The 13,666-nt window shown below is 41.2% G+C and overlaps 2 long non-coding RNA genes across 2 annotated transcripts in view; both read left to right on the top strand.

The window, feature by feature from the left end:
* LOC140627752 (uncharacterized) overlaps positions 1-13,666 on the top strand; it is a 73,111-nt gene that overhangs the window by 37,438 nt on the left and 22,007 nt on the right. The window lies entirely within an intron of this gene.
* On the top strand, positions 10,216-11,450 carry LOC140627751 (uncharacterized). The gene is made up of 2 exons (XR_012026352.1): positions 10,216-10,455; positions 11,160-11,450. It is a non-coding gene; the product is annotated as an uncharacterized lncRNA (long non-coding RNA).

The raw sequence follows: 13,666 nt of genomic DNA, 5'->3' as shown, positions 1-13,666 counted from the left end.
CCCGTGGGTTTCAGAACTGCCTTGCTGACCCCCACAAGTGCACAGGGTGTTTTCTTGCACTAAATCTCTTAATATATATCTCTTGCTCGTTATATGTTTCTGGTGGAACCCTATCTGATACAAACCCACTTACATACATACATATATATATATATATTTATTTATGATTTTATTTATTTATTCATGAGACACACACACACACACACACACACAGAGGCAGAGATACAGGCAGAGGGAGAAGTAGGCTCCATGCGGGGAGCCTGATGTGGGATTCGATCCCGGGCCTCCAGGATCACGCCCTGGGCTGAAGGTGGCGATAAACCGCTGAGCCACCCGGGCTGCCCCAAACCCACTTTTAGAATATAAAAACAAATTTCCATTTTCAATAGGAGTCTGCTTTTCTTCCCTAGGATACCTTACAATCTTCTGTCCTTTTGTTGTGTGTTCTTATTTATTTATTATTTTAATTATTATTATTTTTTCAAATGGTAAGAACATTTATTGTAAAGAGGGTCTAGGGTTTCCATGGAAAAATCAGAATATCTGAATACTTACAATTATTTTAGCCTTTTTTAAAATTCCAGTATACTTAACATACAATGTTACATTAGTTTCAAGTATGCAATATAGTGATTCACCAGTTCTATACATTACTCAGTGCTCATCGCGATAAGTGTACTACTAATCCCCTTCCCCTATTTTACCCATCCCCCCACCCACCTCCCCTATTGTAACCATCTGATTGTTCTCTATAGTTAAGAGTCTGCTTTTTGGTTTGTCTCTCTCTTTTTTCCTTCTGTTTGTTTGTTTCATTTCTCAAATTACAAATATGAATGAAATCATATGGCATAGGTCTTTCTCTGATTGGCTTATTTTCCTTAGCTGTTATACTCTCTAGTTCCACCCATACTGCTGCAAATAGCAAGATTTCATTCTTTTTTATGGCTGAGTGATATTCCATTGTATATATACAGCATATCTTCTTTATCCATTCATCTATCAATGGACACTTGGGCTGCTTCCATAATTTGGCTGTTGTAATAATGCTGCAATAAACATAAGGGATGCTCATACCCCCTTCGAATTAGTGTTTTTGTAATTTTGTGCACAATGGTTCTTTTTTCTACACATCCTTTCCAACACTTACTGTTTCTTGTGTTGATGATTTTAGCCATTATGACAGATGTGAGGTACTATCTCATTGTGGTTCTGATTTGCATTTCCCTGATGAGTGATGTTGAGTATCTTTTCATGTGTCTGTTGGACATCTGGATGTCTTTTTTGAGAAATGTCTGTTCTGTCTTCTGCCCATTTTTAAATTGGATTATTTGTGTTTTTTTGGGGTTGAGTTATATAAGTTCATTTATCAGATGTCATTTGCAGATCTCTTCTCCCATTCAGTAGGTTGTTGTTTAGTTTTGTTGGTTGTTTCCTTTGCTTTGCAGAAGCTTTTTATTTGGATGTAGTCCTAATAGTTTATTTTTGCTTTTGTTTCTCTTGCCTCAGGAGACATATCTAGAAAGATGTTGCCACAGCCAGTGTCGGAAAAATTACTACCTGTTCTCTCTTCTAGTATTTTTATGGTTTCGGGTCTTTCGTTTAGGTCCTTAATCCATTTTGAATTTATTTTTGTGTATGATGTGAGAAAGTGGTCCAATTTCATCCTTTTGCATGTAACTGTCCAGTTTTCCTAACACCATTTGTTGAAGAGACTGTCTTTTCCCCATTGCATATTCTTGCCTCCTTTGTCGAAGATTAATTGACCATATAATTGTGGATTTATTTCTGGACTTTCTATTCTGTTCCTTTGATATGTGTGTCTGTTTTTGTGCCAGTACCATACTGTTTTGATTACTAGAGCTTTTTAAAAAAGCTTTTGTTTATTTATTCATGAGAGACACACACAGAGAGAGGCAGAGACATAGGCAGAGGGAGAAGCAGGCTCCCTGTGGGGAGCCCAATGCCGGACTCAATCCCAGGACCCCAGGATCATGACCTGAGCCAAAGGCAGATGCTCAACCACTGAGCCACCCAGGTGCCCCTGATTACTACAGCTTTTTAAGAAAAGATTATTTATTTACTTATTTATTTATTTGGCAGAGAGAGAGAGAGCACAAGCAGGGAGAGTGGCAGGCAGAGGAAGAAGGAGAGGGAAAAGCAGGCCCCTGGCTGATCTAGGACACCATTCCCCGCCACCCAGCCATACAGGGCCCAATCCCAGAATGCTAGGATCATGACCCGAGCCGAAGGCAGATGCTCAACCAACTGAGCCACCCAGGTTCCCCAATTACTACAGCTTTGTAATATAACTTGAAGTCTGGAATTTTGATACCTCCAGTTTTGATTTTCTTTTTCAAGATTGCTTTGGCTATTCAGGGTCTTTTGTTTTTGGATAGTTTGTTTTAATTCTGTGAAAAATGCTCTTGGTATTTTGATAGGGATTGCATTAAATGTGTAGATTGCTTTGGGTAGTATAGACATTTTAAAAGTATTTGTTCTTCCAATCCATGATGATGGAATGTCTTTCTATTTCTTTATGTCATCTTCAATGTCTTTCAACAGCGTTTTATAGTTTTCAGAGTACAGATCTTTCACCTCTTTAGTTAAGTTTATGCCTATGTATTTTATTATACTTGGTGCAATTGCAAATGAGGTTGTTTTCTTAATTTCTCTTTCTGCTGCTTTATTATTAGTGTATAGAAATGTAACTGATTTGTGTACATTGGTTTTGTATCCTGCAACTTTATTGAATTCATTTATTGGTTCTAGTAGTTTTTTGGTGGAGTCTTTGGGTTTTCTATATGTAGAATCATGTCATCTGAAAATAGTGAAAGTTTTACTTCTTCCTTACCAATCTGGATGCCTTTTATTTCTTTTTGTTGTATGATTGCTGAGGCTAGGACTTCCAGTAATGTTGAATAGAAGTGGAGGGAGTGGACATCCTTGTTTTATTCCTGACCTTAGAGGAAAAGCGCTCAGTTTTTCCACATTGACTATGATGTTAGCTGTGGTATTTTCATATAAGGCCTTTATTACATTAAGGTATGTTCCCTCTAAACTTACTTTGTTGAGGGTTTTTATTATGAATGGATGTTTGTGAAATACTTTTCATGTATCTATTGAAATGATTATATGGTTTTTATCCTTTCTCTTGTTGATGTGATGTATCACATTGATTGTTTGCAAATATTGAACCATTCTTGAATCCTGGGAATAAACCTGATAGTGGTGATTTTTTAAATGTATTGTTTGATTCAGTTTGCTGATAGTTTATTGAGGATTTTTGTATCTATGTTCATCAGAGATATTGGCCTGTAGTTCTCTTTTTTTTGTGTTGTCTTTATCTGGTTTTGGTATCAGGGTAATGCTGGCCTCATAGAATTTGGGTGTTTTCCTTCCTCTTCTGTTTTTGAAATAGTTTGAGAATAAGAGGTATTAACTCTTCTTTAAATGTTTGCTAGAATTTACCTCTGAAGGCATCTGGTTCTGGACTTCTGTTTGTTGGCAGTTTTTTGATTACTGATTCAATTTCATTGCTAGTAATTGGTGTATTCAAATTTTCTATTATTTTGGGGATCCCTGGGTGGCTCAGCGGTTTAGTGTCTGCCTTCAGCCCAGGGCGTGATCCTGGAGACCCGGGATTGAGTCTCACATCGGGCTCCCTGAATAGACATTTCTCCAAACACGGTATACAAATGGAAAGATGCTCAACATCATTAGTTATTAGAGAAATACAAATCCAAATCACAATGAGATATCACTTTGTTCCTACTAAAATGCCTGTAATAAAAAAAGACAATAGTAAGTGTTGGCAAGGATATAGAGCAATTACAACCTTCATATACTGCTAGGGGAAATGTAGAATGGTACAGCTAGCTGCTTTGGAAAACAGTTTGTCTATTTCCCCAAACGTTAAATTCAGAGTCACCATATGACCTAATCTGGAGAGTACTCTGACACCAATCAACCAATTCTTCAATTCTCTGGACACCAACTGGGTGTCCAACAATTCATTTTTGACACTGTGTGGTGTTACTGTCAGATTCCACATATTTAAGGATTTAGTTCTGCAAGACTGCTCCCACTGCAGACGCCAGTTGGAAGTCCCATGCCATACTTACTTCTGAGTGACTGCCTATAAATCAGAGGTTCCCATGATCCTCTCCTCAGATTCAGTAGATTGCTAGAATGGTTTACAGAACTGAGAAAAATGCTTTATCTATGTTTACCACTTTCTTACAAAGCATACAACTCAGGAACAGCCAGATGGGAGGGATGTGTAGGGCAAAGTGTGGAGAGAGGAGTGGGGAGCATCCATCCAGCAAGTTCACATGTTCACCAACCTAGAAACCCTTCAAATATCGTATTTTGAGTTTTTATAGAGCTCCACCTCTAGCACCACCTCCCCTTCCCATGGATCAGTGAGTGGGACTGGAATTTCCAACTCTGATCACTTAACCTTTTTGATGACCAACCCTATCTTATGGCCATCTAGGGGTCCCTTCTTAAGTCACCTCATTAGCATAAGCTTAGGTGTGATTTAAAGGGGCTTATTATGAATAACAACAAAAACATACTTCTATCAGAAAATTCTAAGGGTTTTAGGAGCTCTGTACCAGAAACTGTGCACAAAGACCAGGTATGTTTTTGTATTATACCAAATCTAGCAATTCCACTCTAGATGTATACCCAGGAGAAATGAAAATGTGCATCCACACAAAAACTTCTATGTGAACTTTTAGAGCAGCATTCTTTATAATAGCCCCAAAGTAGAAACAACCCAAATGTCCACCAACTGATAAATGGATAAACAAAACATATCCATACAATGGGATATTATTTGGCAATAAAAAGGAATGATGTTCTGATAAATGTTATAATGTGGATGACCCTTGAAAAAATTTTGGTAAGGAAAATAAGTCAGACACACAAAAAACACATATCCAATGATTTTATTTACATGAAATGTCTCAAATAGGCAAGTGTGTATAGAGGCAGAAGGTAGATGAGTGGTTGCCAGGGGTTAGGACCATTGGGAGGAATAGAAGGTGACTGCTAATGGGTATAGGGTTTCTCTTTGGGGTAATAAAGTGTTCTAAAATCATATTGTGGTGATAGTTGCGCAACTCTGTGAATATTCTAAAAAACAGTGATTTGTATACTTTTAAGTAGGTGAGCTGTATAGAATGTGAATTATATCTCAATAGACCTGTTTTTACAAAGTCCAGCAACTTGGCCAAGGGCAAAGAATTACTAGTAAATAGCTGAGTTGAAACTTGAATACGAGTCTGGACTGCATGCTCCCTTTCTGTCTGTCTAACTTTTTATCTCACATAAGCCTGGTATATTTATTATCTCAAAAAATCATGTGCATAGAAAAATAGTAATATGTATTACATATATAAAAACATTTTATCATCCACCTTTTTAAAAAAAGACTTATTATTTATTTGAGAGAGAGACAGAACAAGTTGGGGGAGGGGCAGAGGGAGAGAATCTTCAAGCAGACTCCCTGCTGAGTGCAGAGCAGGGCTTGATTCCACAGCCCATGAGATTATGACCTGAGCTGAAACCAAGAGTCAGATACTTAAGCAACTGAGCCACCCAGGCATCCCTATCATCCACCTTTTTAAAATTAATTTTTTATTTTAACCTCAGTAGGGTTAACATACAGTGTTGTATTCGTTTCAGTTGTAAAATACAGGGATTCAACACTTCTGTACATTACCCAGTGCTCATTATGATCAGTGTACTTTTTTAAAAAGATTTTATTTATTTACTCATGAGACACAGAGAGAGTGAGAGAGAGAGAGAGACGGAGACACAAGCAGAGGGAGAAGCAGGCTCCCCGCGGGGAACCTGATGTGGGACTCGATCCCGGGACTCAAGGATCACACACTGAGCTGAAGGCAGACGCTCACTCACTGAGCCACTCACCCATGGTGTCCCATGATCAGTGTACTCTTAATCTCCGTCACCTATTTTACACCCCCCCACATACACACACCTCCCTTCTGGAAACATTCAGTTTGTTCTCTGTACTTAAGAGTCTGTTTCTTGTCTCTCTCTCACTCTCTTTTTCCCCTCTTTGCTCATTTGTTTTGTTTCTTAAATTCCACATACGAGTGAAATCATATGATATTTGTATTTCTCTGACTTATTTTACTTAGCACAACACTCTCTAGCTCCACTCATGTTGTTGCAAATGGCAAGATATCATTCTTTTTTATGGTAGAGTAGTATTCCACTATATATATATATACTACACCTTCTTTATCTATTCTGTAGATGGACACTTGGGCTGCTTCCATGTCTTGGCTATTGTAAATAATGCTGCCATAAACATAGGGGCACGTATATTTTTTGAATTAGAGGTTTCATTTTCTTTGGGTAAATACCCCATAGTGGAATTACTAGATCCTATGGTAATTCTATTTTTAATTTTTTGAACAACCTCCATACTGTTTTCCACAGTGGCTGCACCAGTTTGCATTCCCACAGACAGTGCAAGAGGGTTTCTTTTTCTCCAACACTTGTTGTTTCTTGTGTTCTTGATTTTAGCCATTCTGACAGGTTGAGGTAAAATCTCACTGTGGTTTTGATTTGCATCTCCCTGATGGTGAATGATGTTGAGCATCTTTTCATGTGTTTGTTGGCCATCCCTTGTCTTCTTTGGAGAAACGTCTGGGCCCATCCACCTCTTTTTTACAATTTAAAATGGATTGTGGGCGTTTTTCCATGTCACGATATAGTCTCTGACAACATAACATTTTAATACATACATAGTATCTGATTGTGTGGCTGACCCTTAATTTATTCAACTGAGTCTTTGGTATTTGGGTGGTTTCTAATATAGAGCTCTTATCAAACTAACTGATGTAAACAGGCTGGTAAGCTTTTTATTTTTGATAGCATCCATGGCCTTTTTTCAATGATTGGAACAGGGTCTGTCTCTTTTAAACTTTTTACTAAAGCCCAAATGTACATACATAATACATATATATCATAAATGTAAAGGTGGACATATTTCAAAAACTAAACATACCCGTGTAACTAGTACCCAGCTTAAGAAATAGGACATGACCAGCACTTCAGAAGCTCCCTTCATGCTGTCTGCCCCCTAGGTCTTTTCTTTTTTCAATTAAATATCAGCTGGTAATATGTCAAATTGGCAAATCCAACATGCCCCCGTGGGATAGGGCCAGTAAAGACATCACAGGTTGCTACCGAATGTACACTCATGGCTCTCCCACTTTCAATGCTCTGGAATCTACCAACCTTAACTCTCACCTGAGTGTCACCTATACCCAGAGTTTCCACTTTTTAGGTAGTTTCCATAGCTGAGTGGGCTGCTGGCAAGTTGACTTGGCATGGGTATGTGGCATGACCAGGCATGTGGTGCCCTCTCCCCTGCCCTACGCACCTGATAAAGCCAAAAGGGAGGGCCTGAACATCTGAGCAATGGCCAGATGTTCTAAACCAGTGGCTTTCCAACTTGGCTGTGTATTAGAATCCCTGTGAGAGCTTTAAAATGTAATAATGCCTGGCTCCCACCCCCCCAGAGATTCTAATTTAATTGGTATGGGGTATGGCCTGGACATGGAGATTTAAAAAAAAAAAAATCCAAGTAATTCCTGTGTGCAGCAAGGACTGAGAACCTATGCTCTAAACTCAGATTCTTTTTTTCCCTTGTCAAATTATTATTTAAATTCTATTTATTTAACATGTAGTGTAGTATTGGTTTCAGGAGTAGAATTTAGTGATTCATCACTTACATACAACACCCAGTGCTCATCAGAAGTGCCCTCCTGAATCCCCATCACCCATTTAGCCCATCCCCCACCCACCTCTCCTCCAGCAACCCTCAGTTTGTTCTCTATCCTTAAGAGTTTCTTATAGCTTTTCTTTCTCTTTTCTTACCCCTTCCTATATGTTAATCTGTTGTTTCTTTTTTAAAGATTCCACTTATCCATTCATGAGAGAAACAGAGAGAGGCAGAGACACAGGCAGAGGGAGAGGCAGGCTCCCTGCAGAGATCCCGACGTGGGACTCGATCCTGGGTCTCCAGGATCATGCCGTGGGCCAAAGACAGACGCTCAACCACTGAGCCACCCAGGCGCCTCCTGTTTTGTTTTTAAATTCCACATATAAGTAAGATCATATGATATTTGTCTTTCTCTAATGGACTTATTTCACTTACCATCACATACTTTAGCTCCATCCACATCATTGCAAATGGCAAGACTTCATTCTTCTTGATGGCTGAGGAATATTCCATTGTACACATATACCACATCCTCTTTATACATTCATCAGTCAGTGGACATTTGGCCTCTCTCCATAGTTTGGCTATTGTTGATAATGCTGCTAAAATATCAGAATGTATTACCCCTTCAAATCTGTATTTTTATATCCTTCGGGTAAATATCTAGTAGCGCAATTGATGGGTTGTAGAGTAGTTCTACTTTTAATTTTTTGAGGAACCTCCATACTGTTCTACAGAGTGGCTGCACCAGCTCGCATTCTCACTAACAGTGTAAGAGGGTTCCCCTTTCTCTGCATCCTCACAAACATCTGTTGTTTCCTGTGTTGTTAATTTTAGTCATTCTGACAGGTATAATATCTCATTGTGATTTTGATTTGAATTTCCCTGATGCTGAATGATGTTGAGCATCTTTTCATGTGCCTGTTAGCCATCTGGATGTCTTCTTAGGAAAAATGTCTATTCACGTCTTCTGCCCATTTCTTAACTGGATTATTATTTTTGGGGTGTTGAGTTTGATAAGTTCTTTATATATTTTAGATACTTACCCTTTATCAGATATGTCACTTGCAAATATCTTCTCCCATTCCGTAGGCTGCCTTTTAGTTTTGTTGATTATTTCCATCGCTGTGCAGAAGCTTTTTATCCTGATGAAGTCCTGATAGTGCATCTTTGCTTTTGTTTCTTTTGCCTCTGGAGACGTGTCTAGTAAGAAGTTGTTATGGCTGAGGTCAAAGAGATTGTTGCTGCCTGTGTTCTCCTCTGGTATTTTAATGGATTCCTGTCTCACATTTAGGTCTTTCATCCATTTTTAATTTATTTTTGGGTATGGTGTAAGAAAGTGGTCCAGTTTCATTCTTCTGCATGTGGCTGTCCAGTAGTCCCAAAACGATTTGTTGAAGAGACCATTTTTTTAAATTGGGTATTCTTTCCTGCTTTGTTGAAGAGGAGTTGACCATACTAAACTCAGATTCTTTTTGGCGTTTGTTGGTGTGCTGTTTAGTGTCAACATCAGCTGAGGATTAAGCGCCACGTCTCATTGACTGTAATATTTTTGTAATTCACATTAGCAGTTTTTTTTTGCTTTCCTTAGAGGGTTTGTGCAACACTATTTTGACAACATGCCACTCTCTCTATAGATTGAACTGACAATCTCTAAGATGGTTGTGGATATACTGGGTCATTTTGCCTGAATAGGAATTAAGATGTCTTAAAACAATACGGAATTACAAAAGTCACCCCTTATGCATATTTGATATGCTTTCTTATGTATCCTGCACATGATGTGCTCACTGGAAGAATGTTGGCTTTGGATATGTATGTCACACAGGGGAGATTTGCAAAGCTGTGATGCCTTTCCATCTGAGTTATTCCCTGGTGATTTCTTGCAGAGGATACAAGCCTTTGGAAGGGCTATCCTTAGTCAAGGAGGACTTCCCCATAGAGGGGCCTGGACAGCATTGTTGGAAGATGATTAAAGAAAGCTTCTTTATAAGTTACCTTTAGGAGGGAAAACGAAATGTCTGGCTTATGAACCAAAACAAATGGGGTGAGTAGAAATCAGAAACTTAAAGTAGAAAAGAAAGAGAAAGGAGTTCAAGCAAGAAGAGAGATGAGTCTGGGGTAATTGGCACTTCCAGAGTGTGAAAGGTGTATGACCAATCTCCAGCAGAGGCAATGACTGGCTAGCTTACTGTTGGATTTACAGTAGAACCATTGGCTAGTATAAGCGGAGCCTGCCAGGTACTAATGCACAGGAATTGTGGGCAGGTGTCTTCAGTGTTAGGGTAATAAACAGTAAAAGCAAAAAGATATAGAAACACCTTCTAATTCCTGGGGAAATGTCAGCCTCTCTTCAAATTCACTCTTAAATGTCTACATGAGGATGCTGTTCCCAGGCTGGAGTTCCCAGGAGCCCCATCCTTTCCTGGGCAGTGCTCTGTGGATCCTGGCATGATTTCAAAGCAGTGGTGGATTTCAAAGCAGTGGTGGATTCTGTCTTGTATTTATACAACCAACAGAAAGAATCTATTTTAGAGAAAACAGGCGAAGAAGAGAGCAGTGGGTAGCAATTTCATAGCCTGCTCTGTAATTTAGTGTGGTGTTCTGTGCTGAAGGAGAAAATAATCCCTGTGTTAACAGACAATGGAGGACGAGAGAAGGAATGATCAAGCAATTTGGACCCCCGTCCTGTGAGTTTTCAATGTGTTGGGAAGGGAGGAAAAACTTTTTTGACTTTTTCTTGTTCTATTTTAACATCATAGAAAGACATTAGTTATTTGTGGAGTTTGATGCACAGATTAAGATAGATAGATAGATAGATAGATAGATAGATAGATAGATAGATAGATAGCAGGACAGGCAGTGTATACGTAGATAGGGTAAGAGGAACTGAGAGTACTGGCCAAGGACATGGGCTCTGGAGCCAGACTGCTGCCTGGTATCGAGTCACAGCCACGATTAATATGTGACCTTGGGCAGGTTATATAACCTCATGTCCTCATCTGTTAAATGGGATAATAAGAGTACATACCTCATACTGGCACAAAGTAAGCCAGTAAATTTTGCTTTCATTGTATTATCATTAGCATAACTCACTGGTATATTAAGAGAGAACAGATGGGAATCATCTACCCTAGCCTGAGGAGGTCAGAGAGAATCACCTGCCCAGGGCACTGGAGGTGGTGGGCTGCGTTGAATCTCTGATGATCAATAGGAATTGGCAGGAGAGAGGGGGAGATAATATCCCCATTCCAGGCAGAGTGCAGTCTGCGGCTGAGGAACAAGGCATCTATAAGGAAGGTTTTTGTGTGATTTGTATTATTTGAGTCACTGTGACTGCCATGTTTGACAAACAGGTAAACACATGTATGGAAGTCACAATGTTTTTTTCTAGTCCACAGAATATGACTAGAGTGCAAGGGAGTTCAAGAACCTTTCATGATGTCTCCATGTCTCCCCGGGGTCTGGAGTCTACAGTTTGGAAATCATTGCTGGAGTCTCTTGTATCCTGGATCCAGGCCCGGCTTTCTCTCAACAGTGCTGTCCAGATGGAGAGCCACGGAAAGCTTTCAAACAGGGGAACTGTGATGGAAATAATTATTCCACGTCTATTTCAGTGAGCCTCCTTTCAGTGTGCCTTTATGTGTAGCTGACTCTAATAAAGCAAAAAACTACATTTCCCAGACTCTCTAGCAGCTGTGCAATTTCAGTTCCACCAATCAGATGTGGTCATGTGAGACAAATCCAGACTGCCTTTAAGTGGGGAAAGAGGCATGGTGGGAAGCTTCTGTGTTGCAGGTGTATCTTTCAAGAGGTCTTGTGTGCCTCTGAAGCCAGTGTTCCAATAGTGGTTTCCTGAATCCCCAGATCATATCTGAGGTTGGCAACCCTGTGGAGCCAGCTGTTGAAAGGGCACCTTGCCGATTTCCTCATACAAGTCCTTCCTGAGGGTGGTGGTTTGCTATCAGGGGAACCCAGTAGGCACATGTCTGGGGTTGGCTCTAACCTGGACCCAGATCCTGCTTTCTTTCTACCTTTAGCTAGTCCAGGGTCAACCCAGTTCTGTTTCTCCTTTCCCCCACCTGTAACCCTTCATTCAAGTCATGAAGTCATGGTCTCTCCTACAGGTTTGGGAAAGGAATCTCTGCCCTGGGTCAAGGTTATTTTCTTCCCAGAAGGCACCTGGGCTTCCTAGGCATACTTTCCCATACCCCCTTTATGCAAATTTGGTCATTTCCCTCCTTCACCTCCCCAGATACCTTGCCACAAAGTAATGCCACTTTGTGGAGGATGAGTGATATAGCCTTGGGGGGGTCATGCTGATACAACAGGCTAAATGATCTAGATAAACTAACCAAAATGACTGGACAGGAGTTTCTAGGTAATTTATAAACAAAACAAGTTGAGGCAGGAGTCAGGAGCTGTCTTCTGAAGTGGAAAGAATGATCCTTTCAGGATCTTGAACCAAACACTTAAAGAGAAGTGAGATGAGTAAACTGCAGGAGTGATCTGGTGTGGGGTGACCTACACAAGGCCTGGCGAGGTTTCCGGCAGTCCCAGAGACGGTCCCCATGTGCCCAGTGTGGGCTGTGCCCTGCACTCAGACACCTGGTCGAGGGCACTGAGCAGGAACTGCAATAAGGCTCATGCCCCACTCGCCACTAGGAGGGCCCCAGCGCGGGGCCGTGCACTTCATGAGGAAGCAAGGAAGCAGGGCAGGGCGGTGCCTTTTAAAGTGTTGTAGGGGCAGCCCTAGTTCCAGATGATGGGACAGGGAGGAGAGGCCCAGACACTGTTTATGTCAAAGACTTCTGACACCCAGAAGGATGTCTTCTCCGTGCCCCACAGCACCGACACCCCACGTGTAGAGGGGTGTCTTCCCAGTCCGCTGGCTCTGAGACACTGGCGTGTCCTTTCATGACATGATCACATGCAATGGGCAAGGTGGCAGTGGCTGTTATTGTTTCCTCTGCCAGATGTTTTCATGCTATAAAACCGCACAGTACGAACTCTACAATCATTCTTTGGACTTTAAAATTTGCTGAGGAAAGAGGAGGGTGTGGGGAAGAAGGGGAGGAGAAGACAGGGAGAGACAAAGTCCTCTTGGATCGCAAACAGCCTGTTTCCCTTCTAGAGTGACTAGCTGCGCCTGGTCTTTTGTTCCTTGCCTGGGGAACATGTTCAGCAAGTATAAAAGTGAATCAGGTTGTTTATAGCAAGGCTTTGAAGATTCTGGGCTTTCTGCTGTAATAGCAGTGCAGGCTGTGCCTTCTGCTGCCTGGAACCACATCCACCAGAAACAGACAACAGGTCTGACCGGAATGGGCTGCCCTCAGCCTGCTCTTACCTGGGCAGAACCTCCATGGGGAGTGGGGCGGAGCAGGCAGAGAAGAAGGATGTGTCAGCAGCAGCATGAGGCGCAGCCCCTGTGCACACTGGGCGAGAAAAATGAAAGGGCACGTGAGAGAATGTGGTAGGTAGAAAGTCCGCTTTAAGGGGTTGCAACCAAAAATGTAAGTCACTAAAACCACTTTTAAAAAAAGTGCCAAAGCAAAGGAAAATGCTGGGCGCAAGTCTCTTTACTCCATCTATCACAGATGCTCTGCCCCCCCGACTCGTAGTTCCCAGCATTTACCATTTTTGTGCACATGTGCCCAGCTTCCGATAGCCAGCAGTGGCTGCTAAGACCCGAGACTCTCCAGATTCAGTGCCCTCGCTTCTCAGGCGGGGTGACTCAGATGTGTGTTGCTGGCCCCCCAGGGTTCCCAGCAGGATTATGCTCCAGCGGCCCACAGTGGCAAATTGCCTACCAATACACCCTTAAGTGGCTTCTTTTCCTTCCCTTCCTCGCCTGACTTCCCCACTGCCATACTGATGTTCCCTGAAATCTCTTACTTGCAT

This window comes from Canis lupus, chromosome X (assembly GCF_048164855.1).
Source record: "Canis lupus baileyi chromosome X, mCanLup2.hap1, whole genome shotgun sequence".
NCBI lineage: Eukaryota > Metazoa > Chordata > Mammalia > Carnivora > Canidae > Canis > Canis lupus.
This window is presented reverse-complemented; position numbering and strand designations above follow the sequence as displayed.